Genomic DNA, 17,081 nt, shown 5'->3' on the forward strand with positions numbered 1-17,081 from the left:
AAAGGTCCCAAAGACTGGGAGTGTGGTAGGGAACCCAGAGCTTCTCTCTTGAGTTTGCAAGAAAATGCTCTACAGCCCTGGTGCTCTACTCCCTTGCTAGATGATTAGAGACTTCAGGCAGAATTGGAAGAGAAAGGTGGAGTAAAGGACAGATCAGCAGTAGTGTCAGAGGCCTGCGATTAGCTCTTTTATTTCCTTTTTCTTAAACACTTGTTCCACTGTTAAAGCAGAAAGTGAAATAGATTCGAAGAGTAAAGTATGCTATTAAGTTTTGGCTTCCTACAGCACACATGTAAAACTGACAAAATGAAACTTGACAAAAATCACACCAGAAAAGACCTCTAGTCGCTTAATTTGCCAAAAACAAATTAAGTCCTTTTGGTAAAAAGACAAGTATATATATATATATATATATATATATACACATAGACAGTGGTAGAGACAGAAATGCCAGGCGATATGTTTAAGAGTGATACTGTGAAAATCCACAAGGAGGCATCAGATGCAAATTTTTTCAAAGCCATGCATGCGAACTTTGAAATGAACTGGCTTTCCGGGTTTAGAGAGCAATGAATCTGGCTCTTTCAAAAGGAACACAAAAAGCATGAGCTCATAGCACCAGATGGCATCTCACAATGGGGGGAAAGAGACACGCAGGGGGTTGAAAAGAACAACTTGTGGTCTATATTTAGTGATTAATTAGCTTTTTAAAGGGCCAAGTAGAGCCACTTTAATGATGATATAAACCATAGAATAAGATATATAAAATATGCTGCACAGGGGTTAAAAATGGGGCTTAGGGGCTGGTGAATTTCTGTTGTTTCTGATGCTTAGAGAAAGGAATCAAATTCTAAGCTAACTTACAGAAACTCACACTCTAGGTTAAATGAGGGAGAAAAGTGAGAAACAGCAGAAGATGCTGTTAAAAGTCATTAGAGTCAATCAGTGATGAGGCAGTATATGCAGTGGCTAAAGGCTTTGAGGTCAGCCAGGCTCGGATTTGACTCCCAGCTGTGTGACTTTTGGTAAATTACCTTACCTCTCTGAGCCTTGGTTCCCTCATCTGTAAAAGAGGGGGAATAACGGCAGATACGTTATGGAGTTATTGTGAGGAAAGAAAGAGACATCGCACAGGATGTGGCCCACTCTAAGGCTCAATAAATGTCAGCGCTGGATTATGAGTTACCTCTCGGCATCTGCCCACGCTCACCAACAGAACAATCAGACGCACTAGGAGTCTGAGCCCTAAATGAGCATCGCAGATCGACCAAGTACACAGAGAGATAAACAGACACGTGAAACAGCTGCCTGAACAACGGTCTAACCAGTGGCTCTCATGTTTCCTCTCCACTCTCACCACTTCTCAAGACTCCTAAAGAGTCTTCACTTCACTCCAAAACAGTTGGCTAACTGGCCTCTTTGCCACTCTCTCCCCATTTTCCATCCCACCCTGCACGCCACTCTTAGATAAACCTACTGTGTGAAGACCTGGGGCCTCTGGAGCCTCAGTTGCCCATCCGCAATGCAGAACATGAAAACCTTTAAGATTTTTGTTATATCCACCTGCCTTTCACAGTATCATGAGCTTAATATGTTTCTTTAAATTGATAACTATAAGTGGGACACAGCTTTACTTGCCATCATGTAACGTTGTATTTATTTTAGAATTATGTGTTTATTGAAAAAATAAGGTGCCTGGCAAAAGGTAGGTGCTCCATAACTGTATACTGAATAGCTTTAACGCTGTGCCAATGTACCAACTTCCACACTTAGGCAAACAGGAGATGAGAAAATTTCTGGTGGTCCCTGAGAGCAATAAGCCTGGGGTTTTCATCATCCAGCTCTGTTTTGCCCCATCGAGAACATACCATCAGCTTCCCCCGAATCAAGCCCAGGCTACGGGCCCCTATCATCTATCCCTGCCCCCCAGCTCACTTACACTTACATGTGACTGGTCCCCAGGGACTCCCCGCATCCCTCCCAGACGTGTCCCCTGGCAGTGTCATGCCCATTTCTTCCTATACCTACAGCCTTCACCTTAGAACGATCTACAACCTACTAAGCCCTCCAGGCCTACAGCCTTCATTCAAAAAGTCTTCCCCACGCATGCAGCCCATATAACTCCCCCCTCCCCCCATTCTCTGGCTTTATTTTGATTTTAGAGGCTGAGCCACACAATCTGGCTCTAGTTACTCAGTCTTCGTTATTTCCTAATAGGTCAGCAAGTCTGCCTCCCCCTGAATGTCCCAAGTTCCTCAATAGTCGAGGCTGTGACTTCTCTCTGGATCCATGACGTTTAAGAGGTTGCTGACAACTACAGTATAATTGATGCTTTAGGTCCTCTAGCAGATGAAAGTGTCGGTGAACAGTCTGCATTGTTTCCTAAAACATTTCAAAGGCAACTTGGAATTCCATAACTAGCCCATGGGCAGAAAAATGAAGAACGCTTTTCCTACCAGCTCTGCCTGTGCACATCCCAATTTAAAAGGAAAGATCAACTGTGGGGCACACAGGGCAGGGTGACTACCATGTTCTTGTCCATGAGATTTAATTTCTGAGGGAATCAGGTGCTAAACAGACAAAAGAAAAGGTTTTCCTCATCACCTCCTTGAATGAGTATGAACAGCCCTCGCTTAGATAAATAAACTAAGTACAGTAAGCTTAGTAGCTTAAAGCTGACTTTTAAGCCCCAGATGACCAAAACCAGTCCTGAAGGGCAAACCCATCATGAAGTCTTCAGAATTGAAAGGAGAAAGATATAAAATCAGTAAATCTAGAGTGTTAACGTCCAGTAGAAATAGAATGCAAGTCACATATACAATTTAAAATTTTCTTATAGTCACACTACAAAAATAAACAGGTGATATTAATTTTAATATATTTTAGCATGCAATCAAGATTTTGAAAATTATTAATGAGGTATTTGACACGCTTTTTTTCACACCAAGTCTTTCATTTCAAGCTCTCAGTCGTCTCATGTGGCTGGTGGCTTCTGTACTGGAGAGAGGAGATTTCCAGATGAAGGTGAATAAGACTCCAATTAAAGCAAAAGCAACTAAGAGCAAGAGGGGGTGATACCGCAAGTGTCTGAAAGGTGTGAATGTTATTCTTTGCTTAGATTCTTTCTCCACAACATACTAGCATGTTCTGCTATAATTACTTCTTATTACTCATGGAGAATCAACTTCTTAGAAGCATATAATTATATTTGTGTTCCCTCTATACTCTCTTTGGAGCAAGACAGCATGGATTTGCATTCTGGTTTCACCGCTCACTAGCTGTGTGCCTCTGGCTAGTTCTTTAACCTCTCTGGGCATCAGTTTCCTCAGTTGTAGTATATAGACAGTAATAGCCCATCTATCTCATAGGAGGATTCAATATACCATACTTACATAATATAATGCTTATATAATACAATTCCTGTAAGCTTCCATTATTATTATTATTATTACTACTACTACTATTATTACTGTTACTACTTCTGCTGCTGCTACTTTATTTACCTGGACAAACCCAGACAACTGGACTATTCCTTAAAGGCAAGGCTGAAGTGAGTTCCTTGAACTGTAAACACATGATCTCTAGGGGCCAAAGAGGGAAGGTTCAATGCCAAGGCTGAGGGATTCAACCTATTGTAGAAAGAGTGAACGTCATCACAGCAAGTTTTTTTTTTTAAAAAGTAACAGTGGAGGGCTTCCCTGGTGGCGCAGTGGTTGAGAGTCCGCCTTCCAATTCAGGGGACACGGGTTCGTGCCCCGGTCCGGGAAGATCCCACATGCCACGGAGCGGCTGGGCCCGTGAGCCATGGCCGCTGAGCTTGTGCGTCCGGAGCCTGTGCCCCACAACGGGAGAGGCCACAACAGTGAGAGGCCCGCGTACCGCAAAAAAAAAAAAAAAAAAAAAAAGTAACAGTGGAGAAAACCAGAAATAACTGTTCAAACAGGCCTGATCCTGTACAAAGGTGGAAATTCTCACTGGGTTACGGTAGTGGATGATGACTGGTTTGCTGAATTAAAATTTAAATGTCCTTTAATTTAGTTACGTTGCTGTGTCTACAATAAAAACGAATACAATATTTAAAACTTTCAAGCCAGGGATTCTCAGTTTCTCAGAACCATCATGGCATACAGTCAATGATGTATCTGGTGGGTTGGGGATTTACGATTAGAGGCTGAAGAGAGGATGTGATTCTATGCGGCTTAATGGGGGATTTCAGCCCAGCTGGGTACTGTCTGCCTCTCTCTCCCTCCCCATTCTCTTATCCTCCCCTGCACCTTCTCTCTCTAGCAGGAGACCAGAGAATCGAAATGTGGAGACAGGCCCTGGCCTCTTTTTTGCCATCTCAGAGTTGCCAATGTGGGAAAGGGGGACATGATCATGCCATTGGAGAGAAGGCAGACACATTAATAACCGACACCCCATCCCATGCCTTGTGCCCTGAGCCCCATCTCATGTGAAACCAAATACAGCCATCGACTCAGTGGATGCAGGAGTCTCACACACTGTGGTATCTTCCCTCCCACAGGGGATACCGTGTTACAGGGACAGGCCAACAGTCACTTCTAGTTACTCTTGCTCTGGTCACAACATGCTGACCTCAGAGAGATCAATAAAGTCTGGACAAAAGCTGTCTTAATAGCACCTGGGTCTCAAGCTGTTGTTAATACACACTTGAAGTTAAAATCTCCTGGATTCAGGGAGACATCCAAATAGTCAGTGTGGGAAGCAAACCTAAGCTGTCTTCCCTCTCCCGTCCCCATGACTTTTTCAATTCGTGTGAATATGAATGAATATATATATTTTTTAATCGGAAGGTTAAACATTTACACTCTAAATATTGGGAGAAACTTGGGAATATGGGGCTTTTTGTGCATTTAACATGTGCGTATAAGAAGCAGCATGCAAGAGTGCAAACTAGAATGTTGGCTTTGGAACCAGCTGTGTGATTTAGAACAATACACTGGACCACTCTGAGCCTCCATTTCCTCATCTGTAACATAGAGGTAATAAAACCTCACAGAACTGTCATGAGGATCAAATGAGATAACATACATAGAGTGTCCTAACACTGCCAAGTCCATAGTTGATGCTTAATAAAGGACAGTGTCTATCCACCCCTTCCCCTCCCATCCCCCTTCATAAGCAGGACCAGTGAAGCATGAGTCCTGACCTGAAGGACAGCAGTAATTTTGTCCTCATCTTCAGCATTGGTGAAAAAAAATTAGTGGCCAAGTGTCAGTCACTGCCTTTTGCCAACAACAATCACCTCACCATTTATTCTTTCTTTCACTTACTCATCTGTCCAACAAACATTTATTCAGCAAGTGCCTTTTAGACGGAGGACCTACTTTCTGAATCTAGAATATGGTTCCACAAAAACTGAAAAGTAACAAAGTGCAACTAAACAACAACTCTGACATGGGGAGAGGGGGAAGGAGGGAGAGAGAGAGAGAGGGAGAAAGGTATCTCCCACCTGCCACACGATGACCTATAAATACTGATACCTTTAGCAATTTCCCAAGTACTCAGAAAAGAGCAGCGTACTGGAGAAAGGCTGCCCACTTTAGAGTGTGTTGGCAGTGTCCCAGGGCAAATGATCCTTAAAAACAATGCACTCGGGCTTCCCTGGTGGCGCAGTGGTTGAGAGTCCGCCTGCCGATGCAGGGGACGTGGGTTCGTGCCCCGGTCCGGGAAGATCCCATGTGCCGCAGAGCGGCTGGGCCCGTGAGCCATGGCCGCTGAGCCTGCGTGTCCGGAGCCTGTGCTCCGCAACGGGAGAGGCCACAACAGTGAGAGGCCCATGTACCGCAAACAAAACAAAACAAAACAAAAACAATGCACTCTTGGCCCCTTCCAGGTGCCTTGATAGAATCCTTCAAATTGAGCTACACTTTCAAAAGTTTGTTTCCTTCATGAAGATAAGTCCTGGATAGAGCTGAATTGACTAATTGCTACTGTACCTGGAGATGAGGAAAGCAACGTCTGGTAGAGCTCATTTATGAAAATATAGACAAGGGCAATAGCTTTGCTCAGACTGTGAAAAAATTTAAACATATTTGCTGCCGTGAACAATGTTTTTGTATCCTCTTCACCAGATGAGCTGCTGGATTTATGCTGGGAGGTGTCACAGATACACATCAAGATAAATGGAAACTAGGAGCCCCTTTAAAGCCAGGCTTCAGGATCTAAAGGGAAAGCCTATTCTATTGCTGGATCACTGACAGAATTGTACTCCTGGGCTTTGACAGATGATTGAAATCAATTTCCAAAAACAATACAAACTGTTTTTAAACGATATTTTCAACTTTTTCTAAGTAATGATCAAGGCTAAGCAATGATTAAGCAAAACTGACAAGTTCGAACTTCACTCCCTTTTTTACTAGCGATACTTCAGTCCACCCTCTCATAGCTAGGTGGCCCGGTGGGTGCCAGAGACAAGAAGCAAAGGAGCCATGAAATCTCCAGATTGGATGAATCATCAAGGATTCGCTCCAACAAGAGCTGAGGATGGCACTCACCACCGTCCAGTGCAAGAACCTTACAGCAGAAGCAGCCAAATCTCAAAGCCATTTGTAGCAGCAGCAGGAAGATGACAGTCAGGACAGGACCGTTGTTTCTAGAAGTTTTTACACTATTTCCCATGTGTTCTGGCTCCCACAACAGCTCCAGGCATCTCTAAATCAGGACATAAATCTGCAGATAAGCACACTTTTGAGACTCCCAGAATTGCTTTAGTGTAGTTATAGGAAAATGATAATCATGCTCTTATTTATTGTACGGCCTGTGATGCTGTATTGAAAGTGCCTTCTTCCGCATCCTTGTTAGTTACATAAGGCAGATATCCTGTCCCTCTTACAAATAAGGCACTAACTAAGGCACACAGCTAAATAGTGATGATGATAATTTACTGGGGACCTGCTATGTGCCAGGTTCTATCCCCCATGAGATAGGTTCTATTTTACAGAGGAGGAAACGGAGGCTCAGAGAGGTTAAATAATCTGCCTGAACAGCTAACAAGTGACAGAGCTGGCACTGAATTTGCATCTGCTTCCAAAACCAGTTCTTATCTTAACAGACTTTATCAGATGAGAGTCACTATGACGACATCTGATCATGCCTAATTAGTCCTCTTAAGTGAACAAGGACAGAGCAGGCGGGCATGGACTGACGCGTGGCATCGCTTTTCTCGTCATATTAATTTGTGTATTTCCATCCCCTTTGCTCTCACACTGCCCTCTACCCACAAGGAAGCACAAAGACTGGAGGAAACCACTGTCTAAAGCGCTGCAGGCAAAGACTTCTTTCCCTGCTCGCTGAGCAGGGCAGAGGAAAAACAAAAGGGGCACAGGAGTGTCTGGGAAGACAGAGGAAGGTGTGGGAATCTTGCGACGGGAAGGAGGGCCATTTGGGGCAGAGATTCCACCCCAGAGCCCCAGACCCACATAGGTCCCAAATTGGGGGAGCGGTGTTGGGATTCAATACCTAAAGCGAGGATTGGAGGGGTGAACCTCCTCCTTGGCCAAGTGGAACCCGCCTCCGAAGGGAATCTCTGTTGGAGGGAAGGCGGAGAGGGCCCACCCGACAGATGCACACTCCAAACTGAAGTCCCCATCCTTTCTCCTACCAGAACTACCCACCTACCCACATAGTTCAAGCAGCCAAGATAACCGTTGGGTGCTTGAGCCTGAAACACAAATGTACCTCTGGTCCAGTTCCAGTGACAGCGTGAAGGAGAGCTTTAGTTCTCTCTCTGTTTTCCGCCTGTGCTTATCACATCTAGTCGTCACAAGTCCTTGTCTGCAGAGGAGGACAGGACAAGATAACTTGCATAGAGTCCAGAGCTGTAGCTTATTTACTTCAGTGCTCATTGCACCTTATAACGCACACGTGGGTGCTCGTGCACACACACACACACACACACACACACACACACCCCACATTTCAGCCCACATCTCATCCAAACATGCCCACGAAATGTTTCCGACCCTAATTTTACATCAAGCAGCATGAATGGCATAGACAACTGGGCAGGAAAAAAAAAAAGTGCCAATAGGCAGTTTTGCTAAGCATCACTTCAATCAGCTATTTGAGGATACGGTGCTAAGAACCCAGGAAGCAGGCAGAGTTGATCAGAATCACAAAAATTACAGGTTAACCCCCAGCCCCCATTCATCCAGTTGGGTCAGCAGCCAGGCCACGAGCCTCTCCTCTGCTCCCCACACGGTCCCGCAGCCCTGTGCTCAGGGAGGCCTCTCCTTCAGCTGCCAGCTCAGCCCAGAGCTATAGCCCATTAGCATTCCTATCACTCCCCTCAGCCCAAGGGGAAGAACTTCCAGCTGCCTCATACTTAACATCCCCCTCAGCACGGTAAGCCTGAGCCTGTGCGTAATTGACAAGGAATATGCTGATAAGGAGCAGGGCTGTTCCAAGTTTCTGAAGGATAACTAGGTAATTAAAAGAAAAACCTAATTTAAGGAAATACGGAAGAAATGTTTTAAAACTCTCTGGCAGCATCCTTTATGGATTATTCTCTTTTACAGAGACTTCTGTTCTGCCTTTGTCTGGTTTTCAAAGCCTGAGGCTGGATCACCGGTGTTCCAGGGCATCCACAGCCCCCAGCCTCCTCTGGGGGTAACTTAAAAAGCCCGGGACTAGAAGCAGAAAGGCCACCTCCGTTGCCCAGCAGGGCTCAGAAGTACCTGAGTTTGCTCAGGTCTGAGCACCTGGGGACTTCTTCCTCGGGATTTAGCACTGTGCCCTCCGAGGACCCTGGGACCCTGGCCAACAGCTGCCCCCACTTCTATCGGGCACATGCAAAAGGACTCAGAGGACACCACGAATTCCCAGGAGCACCAATGTGCAGAGATAAAATCAGCCCCTGCAGGGCTCCCTGCTTCTGGCCGCACCGCTTCTCTCTGCCTGGCTGGTTTAAGGCCATACAACGAGCCAGCCAGCTGCCCAAATGCATCCTGAGACACACAAACGAACACCTGGGGCTCCACCACCGCACACCAGGAGGTCCGTCACCTCCCAGTAGACAGCCTGGACCAGCATGTTCTTCATTCCACACAGCCCCCGCTCCTCGAGGTTGACTTAACATTAAATTATGGCCCTCCCCCCTGCTACCTTCATGAAAATCTCTGAGTCTGAGTTAAAATGAGGCTGATAATGTTGATTTCATAGGCTATTCCAAGAACTATAGGAGATCACCTCTAATCCATGCGTCTGGCATTGCCCCACTTGGTGACTTGGGATGGACCTGGTCTCATCTAGCTTGATTTGTTGGTAGCTTTTCTAACGTCAGCTACTGGACCTTGCGATTTTCCCCCAAGCCAATCCTACCTATAAATGAAAACGAACACAAGTCTCACCCTCAGAGAGCTTAAAGTCTAGTGAAGGACAGTGGCATTATTGAAATAATAGCACAGACAGTTGCCAAATCACAACTCTGACATAAGGGAGAAGCACACAGTGCTCTGAGAGCACAGAAGAGGGTGGCTGAGTGCTGAGGGAAAGGTGGAGGCCGTCCAAGAAGGCTGAGGTCCCAAGGATCATGAGAATTATCCTCGTGGAACAGAAGGAAGGGCGCGTATGAGGGCTTTGAAGAGGAAGGCCTGCGAGACTGGGCTGAGGAGATATCAGGGAAGATGGCGCTGGAGAAGAAGACGGGGGCTAGATCGCGGAGAGCCTGAACGTGGATCGAGACTTGGCCTCTATTGTGAGCCTCAGTGGAAGCCACCCCAGATTGTAAATGACCAGAATCAATGATCAGAATTGATTTTTTAAAACAAACCGGCCAGAAAACATTTCCCTCTTGCCCTAGCATGGAGAATGCCCTGGAGGGGGCCCAGAGTCATTTGAGTGATGGAGATCCAAGCAGGTCATTACAGAACTGTCCGGAGAAACAGGTTCCCGACGAGGGAAAGGCAGAGAAGGCCTCCTGCAGGGAACCTTAGAAAGGAGCCAGAGACAGCCAGGTCACAGGGGTGGTGGCATCAGAGGCAGGAGTGGGCATCCCAGATGGCAGAAGAGCAAAAGGGAAGGTGCAGAGGTAAGGAGTGTTGAGAGGAACTGACAGACAGGAGGTTGTTCGGTGCTGTGTGAGATAGAGCGTGATGAGAAGTAAAGAGCTAAGAGGAGAGGTTGGCAGAGACCAGGCAAGAAAAGCTCCTTCCCCCACACAGCGAGACCTCATCCAGCAAGTAATCAGGAGCTGCAGAAGGATTTAAGCAGGGGAGTGACAGGATCAAGTTTTATTTCTGGGAGATGATTCCGTCAGGTAGACAAAAAAGGATATGAGGAGAGGCTCGAGTAGGAGAGATCAGTGATTAGTTAGCTAGAAGGCGATGCACCCACATATTAAAATACTTTGCAGATATTAAAAATGATTGAAATCGGAAAATTCTTGTGGCTCAATGCTGGATACAAAGCAGTATATATCATATTATAGAAACATGTCTTTGTATATATATTTGCATAAAGACTGGATGAAAAGAAATCAAACTTTGAACAGGATTATATAACTAAGTTGGAGGGCTACAGTTGATTTTTGTTTTCTTCTTTGCAGTTTTCTGCAGTTTCTATAATGAGCGTGTGTTTATGAAAGTTCATAATTAGAAAGAAAGATGTAAACTACATGGAGGCAGCATGAATGGTCCTATCAAACCGATAGTAACCATCTACATTTCAAGAGTGTGTGACACTTAGTGACCCTAAATCTTAAGTCACAAGATAAACATCATTCTCTCTGTGTTCACAGAGAGAAAAATGAAAAACAGGGAAGCAAAATGATTCATTTAATATGACACAAAGGGCTAGAGGCAGAAGCAGATAGGAACTAGGTAGATGCATGTACTCTTGACCTGGTTCAATTCTGTTTTGCTGAGAAATTATTTTAACAGAACAGGTCATGCACAATCCAATAATTAAGATAGCCAAAATAATTAGAACCAGCCCAACAGACTGCATGATTATCAGCCCAAATCAATAAAGAAGAAGTCAAAGCCGTGGATAAATAAGGCCTCAGGCTGCACTGCTACAAGGACTGTAATTCCAGAATCCCGAGAGCGATTATGGCAGTATTTTTCTAGAAGTCAGGAGGGGCCAGCCTTAGAAGGGAAGAAAGCAGATGTTGCTTCCACACTGTACCCACCCTCATCCTTCCCGATGGCGTTAAAAGAGAGGAGAATTCTAGCGTAAGTGGGACACAACGGTGGCTCACTTAACTCCCATGCCAAAATGGGTGGCACCGTCCTGTTTCTCTAATTACCGATCATCTTCTGGCTTTTCCCCACACCCCCGGGAGTTACATAAACACAATCCTGGATGAAGCCACAGCTACATATACTGGACCCTCCTGGCTTCCTCCTGCCCAGCATGAGCTCCTATCCCCCTCTTGGGCAGGGGAGCTGTAGCCCCAGGATAGCACCAGGCCTGACTGCTTTTCTCCCATGAGTGCCCAGAAAACACAGCAAAGAGAGCCCCCCATGTGACATTCATTCATTCATTCATTTATAAACTTCAGAAAAGCTTAGAGAAACCCAGTGGTATTTTTTAAATATGGCTTCTACAGCCTAAAATAACATTCTTGGCTTTGCTGGGTGGGAGAGGGGAGATCATGGGGAGGGAGGATGGAGGAGGTAGGAGGCTGCCCCAAATTGCCAAGCTTGCAGATTAAAGAAGTGCAAATTAGTCAGTGTCCACGTTTATGCTGAAATGGATGACACTGTATTTTGCAAGCTAATAAAGCGGCATGTACATGTAAATACACAGAAATGAATAACCCATTTACATTTTCTTAAGCAACCCGCAAGTGGTCCCGAGGATCAAAAGAATAACGATTAACCAGAAGTTCAGCATCCATGGGTCCTAATTCAACATTGCCACTGCCAATCCCCCTGTATCTGCTTCATCTAAAGAAGGCAGTAATGGGCTGTCATGGTGGAAAATGGCTGCAAGCCAAGGCTGTGAACAGGATGACCTTGTGGGACGCCCTACAAATGAGGCTTGGCCCTGCCTCTCCGTCACCTGGACACTGTCACGGATCCGCACACCTGCCCTCCTGCTGACACGCTTCGATTTCTGAGCCCTCTTGTAGTCCCTTGGGTTATGTCATTCCTGCCCAGCTCTCATTCTTATTTTCTCCTCTAGGAAGGATGGTCACAAACATTACATCATTCCATAAACAGGAAGAGCCAGACACCTCGATACTGTACTTATCCAAGGGCCGCTTACTGTGACACAGAACACCCCAAAGGCCTCAGGCAGCGACCCGAGGAAGTCACCAAATCTCCACCCTCAGGGCTGCCTCCTGAAACCTCACCTGGTGACCATTTGCCCTAACTTCAGACCTAATTCCAGCTTGCTTCATCTATGACCCCCTGTTCCTAGCCCACTAGAAGCAGCAAAGTGGAATACAAAAAGGGACAGCTCGAGACAGACAACGGAAACAGAAAGAAGTGATATTTAGAAAAGCAGCAAGCACACACACACAAAAAAAATCAGAACCTCACAATCATTTTTGTGTAAAGGACAGTGTGCTGCGTCATTTGGTTCTGAGGCACACAGTTCTACACACCTCTATGTTCCCCAAGGGGACCTGGCTATTACATCATAGTTCATAGCAACAACCTTGAGTCATTCAGCAAAAGTTAAATTTAGTGCTCTCTGTTTCAGAAAGCAGAGATGTGCATAATGCATTGAATAATATATCCATCCAGTCAGATAAAAACAAGTTTTTGAGGCACAGAAAGGTAGGTTTTGGCTCTCTGGAAAACTCACCCTTTCCTTCTGATGCTCTAAATAATCATAAAAGGTAATAATCTGGAAAACTCTTTGAAATCATGAAGTTCAACTTTAAAAATGAGAAGCTGAGATCTAGAGAGGTTTAAATGACTTGCCAAGGTCCCACGGGTGGCGGAAAAGCCAGGACCAGGGCCACAGCTCCCAGTTCCCAAAGTTGCTCATCTCCCCCACCGCCCCCTCCACGGGGCCACCTTCCCCTCCGTATACAAGCAGTAATTAACAGCAGTCCCAATGTTATTCTCCTCAATCACATATGCTTAGTCAGAGAACGTGTCTCCTTTTTCTCTTTGTAAAAACCGCTCTGGGTTATGAGGAAGGAATCTGCTGTGTAAATTTAAAGTGCTTTTTCTCATGAATTCCATGAATATCACACTCCTCGTCATATGGCTTCTACAGAGTAACTTCAGTTCCCTAGTTCATAATCTCCCACAGACTTTGTAAGACTCTTCCTAGTGTTACTGTTTGTAAGAGGAAACAAACAAACAAAATTCCGAAAGAATGAAGAGACTTTCTAAGAATCAGGAGACCAAAGTTGGGCTTCCCTGGTGGCGCAGTGGTTGAGAGTCCGCCTGCCGATGCAGGGGACACGGGTTCGTGCCCCGGTCCGGGAGGATCCCATGTGCCGCGGAGGGGCCGGGCCCGTGGGCCGTGGCCGCTGGGCCTGCGCGTCCGGAGCCTGTGCTCCGCAACGGGAGAGGCCACCACAGTGAGAGACCCGCGTACCGCAAAGAAAAAAAAAAAAGAGAGACCAAAGTTAAGACGGTTATGTGATGACTCTCATTCTCCATGGGGTTGCCTCTTCCCCTATCTTCCCCATCACCATTCAGTGCAGTGCTGTCAACCTGTTTTGAGCAGGTTCTTTTTTTCTTCCTCTTAGATAAACTTCTAAGTCTTCAAATGACCAAAATGCTTATGATGGGGCAAAGGTGAGGTAGTATGCTTGCTACCTTCAGCCATATCCTCTCTTGTCTTCTGGAACTCACACTCTCTCTCAATAAGAATCAGCCTGACTGTGATGGGGATGATACAGATGATTGTCTCGTCTACCTCATCTCTGCTCTGTGTGGAAGGATTTAAGTAAAAACTGGTCCAACCCAGCCTCAGAAGTGGAGCAGCAGATCTGCCATTATAATCATTGCCATGGATGCCTAAAGAGGTTTACCTGGGCGTATCCTTTCATCTACACAAAGGAAGAAATTGGGGGTCAAGGAAAGTCATATCATGTTCAAATTTTTTGAATAGGGCTTTCAGTGAAATTAACTATTATGCCAATTACAATGTGTGGCAAGCCGCCTAAAATATCATCTGAGGGGAAAAAAGAAACAAGCGAATAATCAAGATTCATAGTATGAATTAAAGTGGTCAAATATAACTTCCAGGTATTTAACACAGCGGATTATTAAATCCAGAAAGCGTATCTCTAAAACTTCTGAACAGCACGAATCGTAATAGATAATTGTGGATTTCTATTTAACTTCACGTGGCTTATGAGTATTAAATACTCTCATGAAGCAAAAAAGGAATAAACCTAGGATTTTTTTACCTGTAGTAACAAAAAGAAAGTATATGATTTTCTTTCTTCCATCAAAAGCTCTCAAACTTCATCAAAAAAATTTTAAATGAGCAGGTAAGGCAAAATTTAAATTATACGATGCAATTTTCTAAAGGGTGCTCCTTTTTTGCTCTCTATTATGAACTCTAACTTCAGTTCCTAAAACCAGATATAACTTATTATTACCAATTCCCTGTGAAATCATCCAACAAGGAAAAAATTATACAGTTCAGTCCTTCCAACCACATGGCAAACACTGCTCCTACAGAAGAGAATTCCTGGAACAATATAGAAAGTCCTGTTTTCTCCTTTGAAACCCTCAGGAAATGAAAAAGAAAATTAGCAGTAAGAAAGCATGTCACATTCAAAAGAGCAAAGGAAAGGCATGTGGGTGAACAACTGAAAAGAGACAAAGGCTCTTAGATTTGGATTGTCCTAACACTTACCTGCTTCTAGGGAGAACCGACCTTTTTCTATCCTTACACTTTGTGGAGTTAATTAAGCTGCTGTTTGCTGGGCATCCTATAGTTACAGCCAGTTAATGCTCCAAGAGACCCAGCAGGTTACACTGATCCAACCTCTGTATGTACAAATGAGAAAATGCAGATCTGCAGAGGTGAGGTGACTTGCTCAAGGTCACACAGCTAGTTAATAGCAGAGGGAAGATGCCCCAAATCTCTGCCTGCTGTCACCTCAATAACCTTCAAAATAAACTTGCTGAGAGGGAGATCATTTCAGCACACCAGAAAAGCCACCAGTCTCTTGGAGAGCTATCTCAGCTTGAAGAGTCCGAAAAGCCCACTTGAACCCCAGTTGCTCCTCCAGGCTTTCTTTCAGCATACAGGAGCCTCCCTCTTAAGACGTCTGACACAGCATCAGAATAGCTCAGTAAAGAGCCTGATGAAGGGCAGCCACCAAGAGTTTTTCAGATTCATTCTAGCTATTGTGCTTGCTGGTGAAAGGAAGTATGTAACTGGACTTGCAACAGTTTTACTGAAAAACAGAATAGTTAATAAGTCAAAACTGTACAAGAAAATACTTGGAATAAACCTAGGAAAACAATACCCATCTATTGAGTTCCTAGTATCTGAAAACCACCCAGCTAGGTCCTGTGAGAGAACAAAGGAACAGTTCCTTGAAGGTAGGGACTTCCAATGGGGTATAAGCAGAAAGACAAGAAAATCGCAATAATAATGTAATCCTTTTGTTAAGGATTAAGAACATTTTATGAGGCAAATCCTCCATAAAAAGCACCCTGTTAGTTTTACGCTGATTTCTGGAATACGTTCAATATAAAAACCACCATAAACGCTTCTTTTTTTACATATACTACTACTACTGCTTTTTTTTTAATGCCAATTACTTCATCTCCTTTGAGTTAATTATTAGTGTCCTAGTCTCTGAAAGATTAGAATAAGTCTCTCTTCTCCTTGTCCTTGAATTGAACGAGAAACTCTGGAGTGGGTGAAAAAGAATGGACCAGATATGACAGTGATTTGAATCAATCCAGTGGAATTTTTTCAACAGCTATTCTATGGGAAGATCGCCATGTGCCAGATACTGAGCTGGGTGGCATCCATCCCCAACCTTAAGGTAGGGGGTAAAGTGGACAAGGAAATAAACCACAATACAATGTAGAAAGCACTATAATAGTACAAAGCACACTGGGGTCCCAACTAATAAAGCAATTAATTCTGCAGGTAATGAGAGGCTAAGGGGAGAGTCAAGGAAGTCTAGAGAGGAAGTAACAATGGCACTAGGAAGCTTTCAAGGATGAGCGACCAGATGGACAAGAGAAGGTGGCATTTCAGGTAGAGGAAACAAGTTCCACAATGACACAGAGTGAAGGGAACATGTATTGAGGGAAAAGCAAATGGTCTGGTGGAGCCTGACCCTAGATTTCATGGAGAAGTGTCTCGCTACACAACCAGAAAGGGAATTGGAGCCACACGGCAAAGGCTTTTTTATGACCTTCGAAGAAGTTTAGACTTGTAGATGTGGACAGTGCAAAACCATGAGAGATTTTGGTTTTGGTTTTGTTTTGATCACATTTTTTAAAGTGTGTAATTCCTTGTCCTTTAGTACGTTGTACAACCATCCCCACTATCTATCTCCAGAACATAGGTATCAACCCAAAAGAAAACCCTATACCCATGAAGCGGTCACTCCACATTCCTCCTTCCTTGTTTTCTGTCTCTATGGATTGGCTTATCCTGGATATTTCATATAAATGGAATCTTACAATACTATGCCTTTTGTGTCTGGCTTGTTTCACCAAGCATAGTGTTTTCACGGTTCATCCGTGTTGTGGCATGTACCAGCACATCGTTCCTTTTCATAGCTGAGTAATGTTCCATTATATAGACATAGCACATTTTGTTTATCCATTCATCAACTCATGGACATTTGGGTTGTATCCACCTTTTGGCTATTATGAACAGTGCTGCTATGAACATTCATGTATAAGTTTTTGTTTGAGTCCCTATTTTCCATTCTAGGGTATATTCCATTCTAGGGTATATTCCTAGGAGTGGAACTGCTGGATCATCGAGTCAGTCTATTTTTAACTTATTGGGGAATCCATCAGACCGTGATTTTTAATCAAAGGAAAGACATGATACGATTTTATTTTAGAAAGATAAACCTGATAGATATTTAAAGAAACAAGATCCCAGAGAGCTGGTTCCCCAAAGATCCACCAAATAGTTGTTCATTTGCTCCTTCC

The 17,081-nt window shown here is 44.4% G+C and overlaps 1 protein-coding gene across 12 annotated transcripts in view; it reads right to left on the reverse strand.

The window, feature by feature from the left end:
* The window catches only part of TMEM178A (transmembrane protein 178A), a 248,006-nt gene that overhangs the window by 17,966 nt on the left and 212,959 nt on the right, over nt 1–17,081 (reverse strand). For 8 of the 12 annotated variants that reach the window (XM_029231420.1, XM_029231421.1, XM_029231418.1 and 5 more), the window contains one exon: nt 7,702–7,797. The exons of the other annotated variants lie outside the window; for them this stretch is intronic. The gene's annotated coding sequence lies outside the window, so the exon portion shown is untranslated. The remainder of the gene's footprint in view (nt 1–7,701; nt 7,798–17,081) is intronic. 12 annotated transcript variants of the gene reach the window in all.

Source organism: Monodon monoceros, unplaced genomic scaffold, assembly GCF_005190385.1.
Source record: "Monodon monoceros isolate NGI ecotype Baffin Bay Population unplaced genomic scaffold, NGI_Narwhal_1 Super_Scaffold_19, whole genome shotgun sequence".
Lineage (NCBI taxonomy): Eukaryota > Metazoa > Chordata > Mammalia > Artiodactyla > Monodontidae > Monodon > Monodon monoceros.